The following is a 15,847-nucleotide window of genomic DNA, read 5'->3' as shown; positions in this document are numbered from 1 at the left end:
AAAATAATTAATCAAGTATTGAAAAGTGTTGAAAAATTATTTAAAAATGATGATTATTTGTATAAAAATATTGAAGAAGTATTCGAAAAATGTTGAACAAGTATTTAAAAAAAATATTGATCGTGTATATAAGAATGTAGAATGAAAAAAAAAAGAAACAAAGAAAAACCAAAAAATGAAAACTGGAAAAGGAAAACAAAAAATGGAGAAGAAAAAGGAAAACCATACAAAAAATGGAGAAAAAAAAACAGAAAACGAAGAAAGCCCTGCAAAAATGCAGAAAAAAACCCACGTGAAACCCATGGAAAAACCGGCTTTGTTTACCTCAAGTATGGGACGCGCCTAGTATGAACTATGTGCAAGACATGGGCGCAGTGGCTAGTAGAGCGAGTCACCTCGTAGCAGACCAGGGATTGATCCCCACTTCTCCCATATCGTTCTCTTCTTCATTTACCTTTGCGCAGCGGGAGTTCCACGGTCTCTCCCTTAATGTGAGAAATAGTCGACGCATTGACACAGATCAAGGCTGACTCCAAAGCTGGGCTCATTTTTTCCCTTTTTCTTTTTGCAAAATGAAGCCGAGCTCTCAGGCTGGACCGGCATGGCCTTTTTAGGTCATAGGGCTATTTTGACCTTTTAATCTGAAAAATTATGCTTTTTAGAGATATTTTGATATTTTTAGTGTTGTTTGGGTCCTTTTTAACACGGGCTGGCCTGCAGCCGTGCCGTGCCTCCCGGACCCTTTTACCTGGCTTGTCAAGCCAAATTGCGAGGCGCCTTCAGGCCGGCATAACACGACCTTTTATATTCCTTAGAAATATATGACCTTTTATATGGTTGGGTCGTGCCAAGCCTTTATACGGATGGATCGTGCTGCCCACATGGTCAGGTCCGCTTTGACGCATCGGGAGCGCCCCAAGCGTCCAGTGGATCCAAGCAAGAAGAGCCTTCCGTACATAATTTCGTACCCTATCCCGCACCAAAGGAGAAACCACATGAATCCTCTTCTCTCTCAACCCCTTGCAGAATTGTCCTCCAGCGAGCTCCGGCCAGTCAGTCGTTGCCGTAGGTCCGAGGGGTGCATCGCTGCAAGGGGTAGGGGAGGGGCGACCACCCGGGGGTGCTTTCTCAAGGCTAAGGGGCGGATGATGCCGTGATAGCGACGCCTTCGACGAGTGGCCACACAAGTGAAGGTAGTTGCTTCTGGAGACATGGTGGTTCTGCAAGCCAGTGAACGGCACGACACAACCACAACGCGAGTTGCGACCGGCATGATGCAAGCTATGACTATTGTGCGCTCAAGCTGGAGTATTTTAATATACGTAGATGAACACAAAATGCATGGAAATTTAAGTCAGAGCATAGGATATAGTTCCTACATAAGTCAACCAACAACCTTCTTTGGTGAACCAAGCGTTTGATGGTTAGGAAGGTAGTGGTATCCCCGGTCCATCAAGATTCAAGTCCTAGACTTGACATTGATGCTTGTATTTTCTGGATTTATTTCAGCCTTCTGGTGATGTTCGTTCAGTAGGAGGAGACGTTTCCGTCGACTACGAGATTTCTATGGTGACTTCGTAAAAATCTCAAGATGTTATATCGACTTAGTCTCTTGAAGATGCTCATAGGTGTGCGTGTGTGTGCGTGTGTGCATTTTTAGGGATGAGTGTATGCTCTTGTATGTGAACAACTCAATTGTACTGTCTAAAAAAAACTTCCTTTGTAACCTTGACATTTCTATAGGAGCAGAGATAAATTGCCCTACCTTTGTTCATGTGCGTTGTCAAATTAGTCTCATGTTCTTCTCTAATGATCAAACAAAGTTGTGACTATGGTACCTAACTCTGTTTGTTCTCCGATCAGCATGGACAGAATGACACGGTTGGCATGTTCTTGCTGTGCAACATCCATCCAGTTTTGCTGCTGCAAATTTTTGGCATAGGCAGCTGTCGGACAGGTGACTCAAGGTTCTGAAGAAAATAATGTGAGCAAACTTAAGTTGTAGCTTTAAATCTATATGCATATCGTAAATAAGATTTATAATCTTTATCTTGAACTTGCAAATGACTTTAGCAAGCTACCTTCAATTTTGGTATGATCATGTTTTTTTAAACGAGGCAAAAGACTTGCCATTTCATTAGGGCGCTTATAGGCGCCGGTGCGCCGGCCCAAATTTGGGCCGGTCAACGCGTAGCCGCTCGATCTGTTTATGCCCAGCCGCTGGATGCGGCATCCTCTGGACGTACCGCTTCGTCCTCATGCCTCCTCTCGTGCGTTGACCAACAGCCCGCGTCCATGGCGGATCGCGCTTGCCGCCGCCCGCGCCCTTGCCGCCGGTTGCCGCCCCTCGCCGGTCCCCGCCCTTGCCGACGGTTGCCGCCCCTCGTCGCCGGTTGCCGCCCCTCGCCGTCGTTGTCTCCGGTGTTTCTCGCCGACTCTGGAGCCATGCATGGATGTAGCAAAAAAGTTCCCTGGTCGTAGCAAAACGCGAAGGCGGTTGCAACAAAAAATGTCATTTCCAGCACAATTAAATGATAGTTCCAGCAAAAAAAGCTCAGCAGCAGAAAACCATGGCTCAAAGCCAACAGCAGTAGTAGCAATAGTTCCAGCAAACCAAAAACAGTGGAAGCAAAAATGCAAAAAAAGGAGCCTTTGTGGAAGGATGTTCTAGCAAAATCAAAGACACCGGTGGTAGCAAAAATTGAAACTGGTTGTAGCAAATTAAAACACCATTTGTAGCAAAGTGGCAAAATTGGGCGTTCTTCCAGCAAAAAGCGAATGCGGCAGTTGTAGCAAAAATTGAAGCTGGTTTCAGCAAATCAAAACACCAGGTGTAACAAAATGCAAAGAATTGGCGTCGGTGGTAGCAAACCAAAGTGCCGATGGTAGCAAAAATTAGTGCTGGTTCCAGCACCGCCATGAGCCGGTTCCAGCAATGGGCGTCGTTGAAGTTGAACCACCGGTGGACTCTCCTGTCCACGGCGCCGAAGGCTTCTCCCGTACACAACATCGGTCGACGCCCCATCGTAGCACCGGTGTTGAAGCTTCGCGGCAGTTGTCGTTGGACGGTCGTCGCAGCCCCGCCTGCTTGTGGAAGCGCTAGCGGCTTGAGGTGGAAGGAGGGGGAGAGGTGGGGAGCCCCAATGGTGAGGGAGGCGGAGGAAGGAGAGGGAGAGGTGGGCAGCACCGATGGGGAGGGGAGCTGGAAGAAGGAGAAGGAGTGGTGGGTAGCAGCAATGGGGAATTGTGGACAAGAACGCTCTAGATCGAAGGGAAGAAGATAAGGGAAAGGGGTAGAGCGGTGCGGGGCCCCACGAGACGCGGGTGCGACCGGCGCAATTTTGAGCCGGTGCACCGGCTGTAAACACTTACCATTTCATTAATAAACAAGGAATTGTAACATTGTCTGAAGACAACCGCCGTAAACTGGCAAAGATAAAGCAACTACTCGCGGGGTAAAATTACATCAAGTCCTTTGGCACCGGCCAACACCCATAATCTGGCTTCATCCAAGATCTTGTCCATGATTATCATCGAAGGCGTAGGGACGTTTTGAAAGATCCTGGCATTCCTCTCCTTCCAAAGTTCCCAAGAAATAAGTATAAGTAGGGAGGTCATTCCTTTTCTATTCGGCGAGCGCATGAGGGTAAGCTCGGTCCACCAATCTATGACATTGTTCCTTGCCGCCCAATCTCCGGTCACGATATCGGCCAGAACAATCCTTGCCTTAAAGGTGTGTTTGATTACTGTCACCGGGTAGAACGTCATGGGTCCAACCCACTCACACAGCCCATTCTCGTGTTCGCTTGGTCGAACGAATCAGAACCCACCCGTCCCAGGGAACGGAATATTCCCTCATTATGTGGAACCGAGGCATACCTCGAAATCGACCGGATGACAGGGAATGAGGCCTCGCCCCCCTCGCCCCGCACCCGTTTCCTATCCTCTCGCAACTCCCTGCACTAGCGCCGCCACCTTCCTGCATCTCCCCCTCTCTCGATCTGCCTTCTCCATCTCTCCCGACGCCGGCTTCACCTTCCTCCTGTCGTCTCCTCCGTGATGGCACGCATCTGCATCTTGGCGGCGACCTAGCAGCAGCGACGAAACAGCGGTGCGGCTACCACTCAACGGGGCGGCGAGAGAGGAGGGAGCGACCGTAGGTGCTGCAGCAAGGTCTGGATCGGCAGCTAGCAGCGGAGGCAAGGTACGGTTTCCACTACTCCTTATATCTTTGTATATGTTCATGTTTGGGCAGATATTATTTCATGTTTGTGCCATGTTCCTCCTCAATTTGTTCATATATATGTGCTTCTGTGATGTACAACACTTGGTTGCTTTTGGATGATTGGTATGTGAACTCATTACTCTAGTCTTTTATATGTAAAGCGCTGATGGTTACAGCTGTGTATTGAGAGGAACTTGTGAGATTTTGCTGGGCTGTTTTGGAGTGGGAGGGGAAGGAGCCCTGCGTGGTTACCTTTCTCAGCGTGGCCGGGGAAACAAAAAGCTCTTGTTAATGTATATGTTCCTCCTCAGTTTGTGTTTGGTTATGTCATATATGTGTGATTCCTGTTAGTATATACTCCCTCCGTAAACTAATATAAGAGCGTTTAGAATACTAAAGTAGTGATCTAAACGCTCTTATATTAGTTTACAGAGGGAGTATGTTGTCATCTTGTTTTTCTTCAAAATATAAATGAAATGCTGCCAAATTTTTGAATTTTATGTGGTTCCATTTTCCGTTCCATCTAGCTAACCAAACACGAGAACGGAATCAACCCATTCCACTTTTTTGTTGGTACCAAACACAGAAATGAAATGGACCCGTTCCTGTAGAATGGAACCATTCCATTCCGTTTCATTTGGTTCCTCAACCAAACACACCCTAACTGCATTCCAAACCGCAACCAAGTATCATCATTGGAATAGTAAATGTGCATCTGATTCCTTAACTTGGTTGCACAGTGGGCACATACCACAACTTGTCCATCCTCTTCGGTGTAGTCTGTCAGCCGTCCAGACTCTATTGTGAATGATCAGCCAAGCAAAGAACTTACATTTTGGGGTGGCCCAGACCTTCCAGACGGTCTTTAGCAAAGGTGTGATGGTACGCTCCTCGAACTGCATCATGTAGGCCGAAGCCGTGGAGTAGGTGCCGCTTTCTGATAGCTTCCAAGTGATTGTATCTTGTGTATCATGGTCGAGAGTAATCCCATCCAACTTCATACACATGGTGACGAACTCCTGAATGTCGTCAGTGGTGATGCACTTTGTCATGTCAATTTGGGAGATCCAATGGTCATCTATAAGAGCCTTTCCAACAGTACAACCTTTCTTTTCAGAGATGTTAAAGATTTAAGGCACCATGTCCAGTGGCCTTATACCTTTAAGCCAGAATGACATCCAGAAGAGAGCCTTAGAGCCATTTCCAATCATGACCTTCGTCGCCACTGCAAAAAGTTCCTTGTCCGCGTCGCCGCAAGGGGTGCCCAGTCCAAGCCACGGCTTTGCCGGCTCCGCCCATATGGATGTCCATTCCGTCGCCGCAAACGTATGATCATGTAGCTCCTATTAATCGACAGGGGTGGGGGCATGCGGTGTTCGCGACAACGTGGATTTGGCTACCGAGGGCGACATAGGATGGTGATGGCGATCCTTCTGCTGGGTTTGGGGCATGGGCTAGCGGTGGCTTGGACCTAGGGCTCACGCTCAGGGTTGACCAGATTTGGGTCCGAGGCGGGTCAAGGCTGTTGTTCCGGGTAGGAGTGATTGGGCGTGGTCCAGGCGATGTTCGTGGGTGGTGAGGTTCCTCTCTTCGCGTGCGCAGTGGTCCATGGTGGAGGTTGGGACGGCCCACCCTGTGCACGAGTTGATGCTGATGGCCAACGTCACGGGCGGAGTTCCAATGCAACGTCTCGAGGAGGTAGGTACTGGGGACCGGTACTGGTGACGTGTCGACCCCTGCGACCTCGATCTCCACAGCGACTGTGCCCATGTATAGGCCCCGCTGAGGCTGGTTGTAATGAGGAGTATCATATACTAGTATCATGCATATGATATTAGTATATTATACTACATCTGTAATGCATGGTATCATATGTTTGTATCATACTTACATTTATTGTCATGCATGACACAAAGTAGCACATCATTTATATCCAGGGCTCTCTTTCTTCATTTAATTCTATGCCCCCTTATTAAAATTGCTTAGTTGGCATGCATGATATTATCTATGATACTTCCATTACAACCAGCCTGATGCACGCATGGCAGAGATTTCCAACGCCGCCAGTGCTCGGGTTGTATTGCCACTGTGCGGCCAAGAAAGGCTTTGCCGTTGGTGATCCCACAAGAGCTCACGCTCGAGCTTTGGGAGGAGGCGTCTCACCGGTGCAACAGCTCCCGGGAATGAACCAGACCTGGTTCTACCTACATGACAAGTAAGAGTTTGCTCACCGGAATCATGGCGCCCGCGACGGCTCAAGTACTGATATACCGCACAAAGAGGGATGAGAGCGAGTTGGAGCGCGTCATTCTCGGGCTAGGTTTTTTCCTTCTCGCGGGTGATTTTCAGGCTTGTTTTTTTATTAGGACTCCTTAACGAGAAGTCGAACTACTGGTTGATGGGTGCACAGTTCTTGGTGGTTAATGCTGCAAAGCCTTTAATTTCCTTCAAAAGAAAATTTGGAGGTTAATTAAACAATTTGCTAATGAGGCAAGGGGACCATTCCGTAGTGTGTAGTACAGCGGCTACTGCCTAAACCGCCTGTGTTCTTACGATTGTTCCACGGATTATAGTTTTCCATCTTCCATGTAGAAAAAGACATTGTCAAGTACGTACAAATAAATATACGTTGAGAAGTCTATGCTAAGAGCATCTACACTCGGGCGCCTCAAACCCACCCCATATGCTTGGACGGGCCGACTGGTCACGTTTTCCCAACCCAGACGGGCTCCTTAAACAGGTCTCAAACGCTCGGGCTGACTGGCCCATATCCAGCCTAAATATGGGGTGCCCGGGTGCGCGCCCGAGCACGCCTGCCACGTAGGACTGATGAAGGGGTCCCACGTAGACTCACTTGGAAACCCGACGGTCCGACGGACGCCTTCTCCGCCGCCGCTGTGTGAATGCCGCGTGGTGCCGCTCCAACTCGCTGCCGAGAGCAAATGAGCCTATTTAAGTCGTCCGGAGTCCCGCAACCCTAGTCCATCCACCTCCCCCCTCTCTGCGCTGCCAGTCCGAGCCCATCCACCTCCTCCCTCTCCCGCTCCGGCGCTCTGCCCACGCTCTGGCGCTCCGCCATGATCCAGACTAAGATCATGTACTATGCAATGCTCACGCTAGAGCGATGCACCGACATCCAGTAGGAGATTCGGACGAGACAAACCGCGCGTGCAGCCCACATCGCTGTCGAGCTGCCTCCGGACTCGCCTGAGCCGGAGGAGGAAGAGGAGCAGCCGGGGGAAGAGGAGGAGGAGGAGCTGGCGCCGATGAATGTGGAGGAGGCGGAGCAGCCGAAGCAGCAGCTGCCAACCTTCAACATGGAGCAGGTGGAGGCGGAGTTCGCCGTCGCCTAGTCCGACGAGATGGCGGAGCAGCAGGCCATCCTGGAGTCCATTCAGGACGAGGCCTATGTGGAGGCCAACCGGGCATTCCTCCAATGGGAGCAGGCATAGTCTGACGCGCTCTTCGCCGAACTCGATGTGGAGATAGAGGCGAAGGAGGCCGGAGCGGAGCAGCCGGAGGAATCGGAGCTGCAACTGCCGCCCATGCTGCTGGAGCCGGGCACGGAGATTGTCGACATTCCCGACAATGAGTAGCTAGGTGATCGGCGTAGTACGTAGATTATTTCGTTTGCATGTCCTTATATGGATTTAAGAATCAGGTATGAAATATCGGGATGCAGCAAGTGAAATTTGAGGCGTGTCAGGTCACTGCCCGCAAACGCGTCCGGGCGCTTCCGCGGGCGTTTGAGGGGCCATATTTACATATGTATATGTGGATGTAGATGTTCTAAGGTTCAAAGGGATGCGTAATACTGATGTACATTGACTGGTCGCCGTTACGTGGAGATTCTGGGTCCTGCATGAGCAACAAAACTTGAAGAGCGTTAATAGAATACAAAGGCAAATATGAAGTGAGTCGGAATAAAAAGAACGAAGAAGTAAGGGAAAATACATGAAGTGGGTCCTTTATTCTAAATATGTACACCAAGAAAAAATTTCATGAAGCAGGGATAGCTCAGTTGGGAGAGCGTCAGACTGAAGATCTGAAGGTCGCGTGTTCGATCCACGCTCACCGCAATCTTCTTTTTTTCTGCCTCCCTTATCTCGTTATTTGCTTAGACTAAATAAAGGTCGGTTTTCACATAATTTACTTGACTTTTCAACATATTGTTTGAGGATTTTTTACTCAGCTAATGCTTTTCAAACACTTAAACAAGAGGGTCAGTATTGTTTGGATTGAAGATGCATCACGTTAGAGCGCCAGGTTTTTTTTTTCCATGGCCCCATTTGGTTTTTTTCCATTTGATTTTTTTTCTTATTTTCATTCCACATTATTTGCTGGATTTTCATATATAGTTGGAATAATTATTCACATATCTCAACTATTCTCCCCCATTTTGTGTGAGGTTTGATTCAACATAGATCAAAAAATATTACCATTTTTTTAATTCAACAAGATGATTTAACTTCAACATGATTGTGTAACTTGATCTAGTCTTGAGGAGATATTGAGCAGGATTTACTTGACTTTTCAACATATTGTTTGAGGATTTTTTACTCAGCTAATGCTTTTCAAACACTTAAACAAGAGGGTCAGTATTGTTTGGATTGAAGATGCATCACGTTAGAGCGCCAGGTTTTTTTTTCCATGGCCCCATTTGGTTTTTTTCCATTTGATTTTTTTTCTTATTTTCATTCCACATTATTTGCTGGATTTTCATATATAGTTGGAATAATTATTCACATATCTCAACTATTCTCCCCCATTTTGTGTGAGGTTTGATTCAACATAGATCAAAAAATATTACCATTTTTTTAATTCAACAAGATGATTTAACTTCAACATGATTGTGTAACTTGATCTAGTCTTGAGGAGATATTGAGCAGGATGCTTGCGTTACAAAATTAGGTGAAATACACTAACCGATAATACCCCCACACCCCCCACACCCCAACCCACACAATATTTTTTTTGTTCACTTATTTTTAAAAAATATTATGTTTGAGGATGTATTCAAACAATACTTCCAAACACCTCAATCGTCGTTAAACATGAGAGTCGTTACAGTTTGGACTCAAGATATATCACAAATTTTAGACTGTCAAAGTAAATATCCCTTGTTTTGATCCATGCACACATGTTGCTTTTGTCATTGTTAACAATGGTTTCTTCAATTTAATCTCCTATTCTCAAATATCATGTTTGAAGATATATCCAAATATTTTCAAACACTTCAATCTCAAATATCATGTTTGACGGGGTGGTCCCACCAACCAGCCACTCCAGCCCCCTCCGAACCATTTTTAAGTGAAAGTGTATTCCTTGTTTACGTCTTCGACGTCAGCCCATGGAGATCCCAGAAAATCCATTTTAAAGCTATTTTAATCCAGTTTGACCACAATTTTGACCATCCATTGCTCCTAAACTACAAGTCCAAATGAGCTGATTCTATTTGCATTATTTTTCTTGTGAGCTCCTTTATTTTCTGGTAGAGTTTCACACATTTCTTTGTTTTCTAGAATTTCTAGACAGAGAATTTATTTTGCTTGTTAATATGGTTTTCCAGAGTGTTAGCAGTGTTTGATGAAGACCAAGAGTATTCGCAACACTCGCTTGGAGCAAGGCAAGCCACAACCTCCACTTGCATAATTGCAATGAAATTCCATGATTAATATAATAAAACTCTATTTATTTTGAATTACTTGATGATTATTTATTCATGGCAATCTTGGAGGAATTATTAGAATTATCTAGTGCCATGTAATTGCTTGGATTTCTTGTGACTAGTATGGATATTGGCATGTTACCCTTAGATTAGTAGGGTCATTAGCTATATTTTCATATGATCACATTTGATATTGTTGCTTATGGAGGAAGTGGAAATGATATGATTACGTTATTCATTGGATTATTGGTTGTATATTGCTATGACTTGGATCACATGTTGATAAGTGACATTAGAGTAACAATTTTGTCAGAGATACCTTGGGGATAAATTCCGTAATTCATGGTGTCTGACCTCTATCATGGTTCATAAGTCTCAAGCATTTCAATAAAAAAAGTACGTTGATTTATCAATAAAATATGAGTTATATGTCACAAAAACTATACCATTGAAAACTTGTTTAGAATGTGAATCTAACATTTGTTTGTGTAACATATAACTGATATTTCGTTGAATAAATTAATTTTCAATGTTTATATTGGAATATGCGTGAGACTTAAAAATCATGATGGAGTAGTAAATATTATGAGGATGTTTCCACACCCGGAGACTTTCCCGTTCTATTGACCAAAAATCCTACAATACTTTGTATGTACCCATGACAGGACACCTTACACCCGCCCAAACGTTGAATTGAGGGCATCTCCAACGGCAACCAGCAAATTTCCTCCCGCATCCATCCACGGACATGGATGCGGGAGGCCGCCATCCAATCGTAGCTGCATACACTGCAAATGTTTTTTCAACAAACCGGATGAAATTCATGCAAACATGGGTGGATGTCATATAAACATGGCGGATTTCATACAAACCGGACGAAAACAGTTACATTTTGGACATATTTTTAACTAAAAAGGTAAAATTATGTGCACATATAGTCGCGCAGAGCTCCACTCCCACGACACGGAAACACTACACTAGTCTATGGCCGGTTGCGGCGGATCCTTTTGTCTTCCCCATGTCGGCAGCCCGCTACCTGGACTACCAGGAGCCCCGCAAGTATATTCTTCCCCCGTATCTTTCCTATGTCTGGTTGCGCCGCTCATCGCAGTGGAAAAGAGGGTGCTTCAGCTGGAGGGAAAGGGGAGCTCCGTTTTCATGGAGCCTAGGCGGGGCTGATGATGGTCTGCGATAAAGAAGAACCGGACAGGTCACCGGCTATACAAGCCATTGACGCGCCAGCGGTGGCCTTCCTGGGACCCAAGCGGCGGCGGCCTCTTTGTTCTACTTTCCCTCGATGTTGGCGGCGGACGTGGACGTGCCATCCACTGACTCGTCGATCTCTGCGCTGCCGACTTCTTTCTCTGCCGGTAGGGCGCGACTACGCGTGCGTTGCCGACAAATGGCGTGATCGTAGGCATGAGAGACGCGGTATGAAGCGGCGTCGCCATGCTGCTATGATGCCTGTGCTGTCGTGTCGTCCTAGAGAAAATGGCCGCTCCTTTGTGAGCTGGCTTCGAGCGACGAGGTGGTGAACCACGCGCCGGCTTGGGGTGGCAACTTGCTCCGTCGGGCCAGAGGAGGGAGGTGGAGCAGCGAGCTGCCTCACTCGTATTTGGCGGGTTGGGTGGGATACCTAGCTGGCTTTTATGCCGGGGAAATGCTCATCCTGCTCATCGGAAGCCATTGAAAGGGCGAAGAAAATTGTGGAAGGATGAGATGGGGAGCGACGGAGTGGTGCGGTTCTTGCCCGGCGTCTGGCCTTGTTTAAATAGAGGGTGGATGGAAGGAGCTTGCCCAGAGCGTTGCGTTTAATGTTGGCCCGCTCGTGAATGAACGTGTGGCCGGAGTAGGTTCCTCGGCTCTCACACGGGTTTAAAGGAGGTGTGTTCAGTCGAGCGTGCAGCGGCCGACACCATCGGGCGGTGCGCAGCTTCAATATGTGGAGCGGCGCGCTCTACAGCGGCATGAATGCGGGCAGTTGGCGCCAAGCGGGAAGCGCGCGGGATGCGAAAGGGGTTTTGGGTGGGCCAGGGCAGTCAGAAGCGGGCGTGGGAGCGGTGCGGATTCCCTCAAAGCCCCCCTCGCACTCCCCATGTTTGTCTCCCATTTGCGGGAGAAAGTATACATCTGGACCGCACCTTGTACCGATACAGGAGCACGTTGGATAGCTTTCACTGTACAGACGGATGCAGGAGGCTTGAGGGTCGGTGTTGGGGATGCATTGACCAAGAAAGGCGGCGAGGGACCCCTCACGAGTCAACGATCATTGACCACGATGTGGTAAAAGTTGATCTAATCTATCTCAAACATTAATTTGAAGTGATATCTACTCTATCTCAAACATTAATCAGTAGAGATATCAAACTAAATAGAAGAAGAACTTTGTAGTCCATATCTACCTACATATAGCAGCCCATCACGCGCATATAGACTGGCATGTGGACCCAATTACCACAACTCTCCAGCATGCAGATACACAAAAAATACGCGTCTCCTCTAACAATTACACCCGAAGCCTATCTAAAAGGTAGCAAATAAATGTCATTAATAGGACCTATACAAAAGCACACCGGAGAGAGCATCCACCGGACAGGAGGACTCAATGCCGATAAGAGAGGACTCATTGTATAGTCGATGCTCATCCTGCTCATCGGAAGCCATTGAAAGGGCGAAGAAAATTGTGGAAGGATGAGATGGGGAGCGACGGAGTGGTGCGATTCTTGCCCAGCGTCTGGCCTTGTTTAAATAGAGGGTGGACGGGAGGAGCTTGCCCAGAGCGTTGCGTTTAATGTTGGCCCACTCGTGAACAAATATGTGGCCGGAGTAGGTTCCTCGGCTTTCACACGGGTTTAATGGAGCCGTGTTCAGTCGAGCGGGCAGCGGTCGGCGCCATCGGGCAGTGCGCAACTTCAATATGTGGAGCGGCGCGCTCTACAACGGCATGAATGCAGGAAGTTGGCACCGGGCAGGAAGCGCGCGGGATGCGAATGGGGTTTTGGGTGGGCTAGGGCGGTCAGAAGTGGGCGTGGGAGCCGTGCAGACTCCCGCAAAGCCCCCTCCCACTCCCCACATTTGTCTCCCATTTGCGGGAGAAAGTGTACATCTGGACCGCGCCTCGTACCAATACAGGAGCACGTTGGATAGCTTTCACTGTCCGGACGGATGCAGGAGGCTTGAGGGGCGGTGTTGGAGATGCCTTGACTAAGAAAGGCGGCGAGGGACCCCTCACGAGTCAACGATCATTGACCACGATGTGGTAAAAGTTGATCTAATCTATCTCAAACATTAATTTGTAGTGATATCTACTCTATCTCAACCATTAGTCAGTAGTGATATCTTCTAAATGGAATAGAAGAACTTTGTAGTCCATATCTACCTACATACAGCAGCCCATCACGCGCATATAGACTGGCATGTGGACCCAATTACCGCAACTCTCCAGCATGCAGATACACAAAAAATACCCGTCTCCTCTAACAATTACACCTGAAGCCTATCTAAAAGGTAGCAAATAAATGTCATTAATTAGCACCTATACAAAAGCATACCGGAGAGAGCATCCACCAAACAGGAGGACTCGGTGCCGATAAGACAGGACTCAATATATAGTCGATACAACTAGATAAGCCGGTTACCCATATTATAGTAGTTTTCACTCGTCTGGTTAGTGAACATCCACCGCCAATGGCAAGCGTTCCACCCTGAATCCGATGACACTACCGCCTCCTAGGTCCATTGGGTTGGCGACCATCGGCAGCAATGACAAACCAACCATTCCTGGCCTCAATGATGACCCTGAGGCAGGTGTTACGGAGGGGCAACTCTTCTAGATCTATGACCAGGTCGCGCTCGTGGCTTCCTTGCGCATCTGCCACGCAGTTGCTTATAGGTCTTGTGGCTACGACTACATCGATTTCCACCCCAAGAGGACGGTGAGTGTCTTGGTCTTTTTTACTTGTTCGTTTGGGTTTGATCTGCTACCTTTAGCATGCATGCTCATGGAGATATAATGATTTAGGTATTTTGGGATCTAATAGATCAGATCTCATCATCCTTCTGTGAGTGGAATTTGAAGTAGCCATGGCCATGGGACCTGATAGCAAAGTCATGGTAGATGCCGAGGGACTCCACAGATGTGACCCAATAGGAGATGGAGGAGAGATGCCCCTCTGCGACGCCTGCCTCAAGGCCACCCACATATAGGGAAGCCATTGTGGCAGCTACCAGCTCTACTACAAGTCCATGAGTGCATCACCTTCACGATAAGCCACTACATTCCCATCCAAGTTATGTAATAGATCTTGTTTCGAGAAAAAAAATTACTAGATCTCTTGCTAAATTCGTCTATTATGCATGCCTATTTATGCTTTATTGGGCAGCTCTACAAAATAATGAAGAGTGTGCAATTTTGGAACAAGGTGTTGTTGCTTTGAAGCGAGAAGCATTGGCACATCATGTTCGTGGGCGCGCGGAGCCAAGAAATCTTGTGTTGAGGATCGAGGCAAGTAACGTTGGAGAAACTGAGGAACAAGAAGTGGGTGCAGGTGAACCAATGGAGAAAGACTGGACGAAGAACGATGCAATGGAGTTTTCTGAATGATCATGCTAGTGATCGAAAACATTTTACTTGGGATGATTGTGAACCCCAAGTCAACTTGCAGTAGATTTGGATCCATTAGCTATTATTGTTAGCAGTTGAAACCAGTTTTAGGCTATGTTCTTGCACCAGGATGTTTTTTGTGCATTTGTAGTTTCGTTATCCCTTGACAGTGGAACCCAATCCATTTTCTAGGATCATATGGAAAAAAGGTCATCGCCTCAATTAGAAATGTTTTGATATGCTAGGATGGCCGCATTGCAATTTCTACTTTTTTGTGAGTGAAAGAGCTTTATTGCTTACTTAATCAAGCATACACTCACAATGCAATGTGTTCACTAGGAGTAGAGGGGTAAAATTAAGCCATAAACATATCTTCCTAAACTTGGTCACCAGTTTAGCACATAAATGAGCTGCCATACTAGCATCTTGTCCAACAAAGTTGAGCATAGAACTCTCAAAATGCACACTCAGTTCTTCAATCCGCAAGGCTCCAGCAATCTCTCCATGATCGAAGCCGCATGACTCCCATAGCTTGATGATAGCTTGTGCATCACTATAAATCATTACTCTACATAACCCCCTCTCAAGGGGCATGTGCGCTCCATTGCATATCACTACAGCTTCTTTCGTCATTGGACTAGCAGCAAAATCATACCAGAGAGCCTGTGTATGAATAAGAGTGCATGGGCTATCACGGATCACCACACCTGTGGTTCCATGGTTGGAATTATCATCATATGAGGCATCCAAACTAATGGATGAAGTCTTGGTCATCAATCTATGTGGTCGATTTTGATCCTTGATATGCCATCTTTTGAAAGGTTCTGAAAGAGTTAATCTCCTTCTGAAAGATGTTCGGTGCTTCGATTAGATTTGGGAGGTTTTGCTCATATTTCCTTGGATTTCAGACCAATGCATGATGGATTCATTCGAGTTGCTTAACTGATTTCCTTTTAAAGAATTCCTTTCAAATTCAAGGTTCTGAATCAGTTGTACATGTAGAACTAACTAAAATGATAGGTGAATGGTGACCAAAGACCTTACCTTACTTTACTCCTGAAAGAACTCATGAAAAATGATGTCCATTTTGAAGTTTTTTCGAAAGGAACACGCCTGTTTGTCTTATGTGGGGTACCAATCAATTGGTTACTGATGAAGTTCTCATGGATTTTACCAAACAAATTTCATGTTGATAAAAATGTATTGCTTCTTCTGTGAGAACTACTACAGATGCATGTAGTCGCTGCGAGATGACATGACAACAAATGAGCAGCTGTTGGTGCTACAGATGCACACGTGCTGGGGCAACCGATGCTACTAACTTATTGAATATATATGCGTTCCTTCCAAG

The 15,847-nt window shown here is 46.7% G+C and overlaps 1 non-coding gene across 1 annotated transcript; it reads left to right on the top strand.

Annotated features, from left to right (window-relative positions):
• Positions 1-8,231: 8,231 nt before the first annotated feature.
• On the top strand, positions 8,232-8,304 carry TRNAF-GAA. Its single transcript has one exon. It is a non-coding gene; the product is annotated as a tRNA-Phe (tRNA).
• The last annotated feature ends 7,543 nt before the right edge of the window (positions 8,305-15,847 follow it).

The sequence above is a fragment of the Triticum dicoccoides genome, chromosome 7B (assembly GCF_002162155.2).
Source record: "Triticum dicoccoides isolate Atlit2015 ecotype Zavitan chromosome 7B, WEW_v2.0, whole genome shotgun sequence".
In the NCBI taxonomy this organism is placed as follows: domain Eukaryota; kingdom Viridiplantae; phylum Streptophyta; class Magnoliopsida; order Poales; family Poaceae; genus Triticum; species Triticum dicoccoides.
This window is presented reverse-complemented; position numbering and strand designations above follow the sequence as displayed.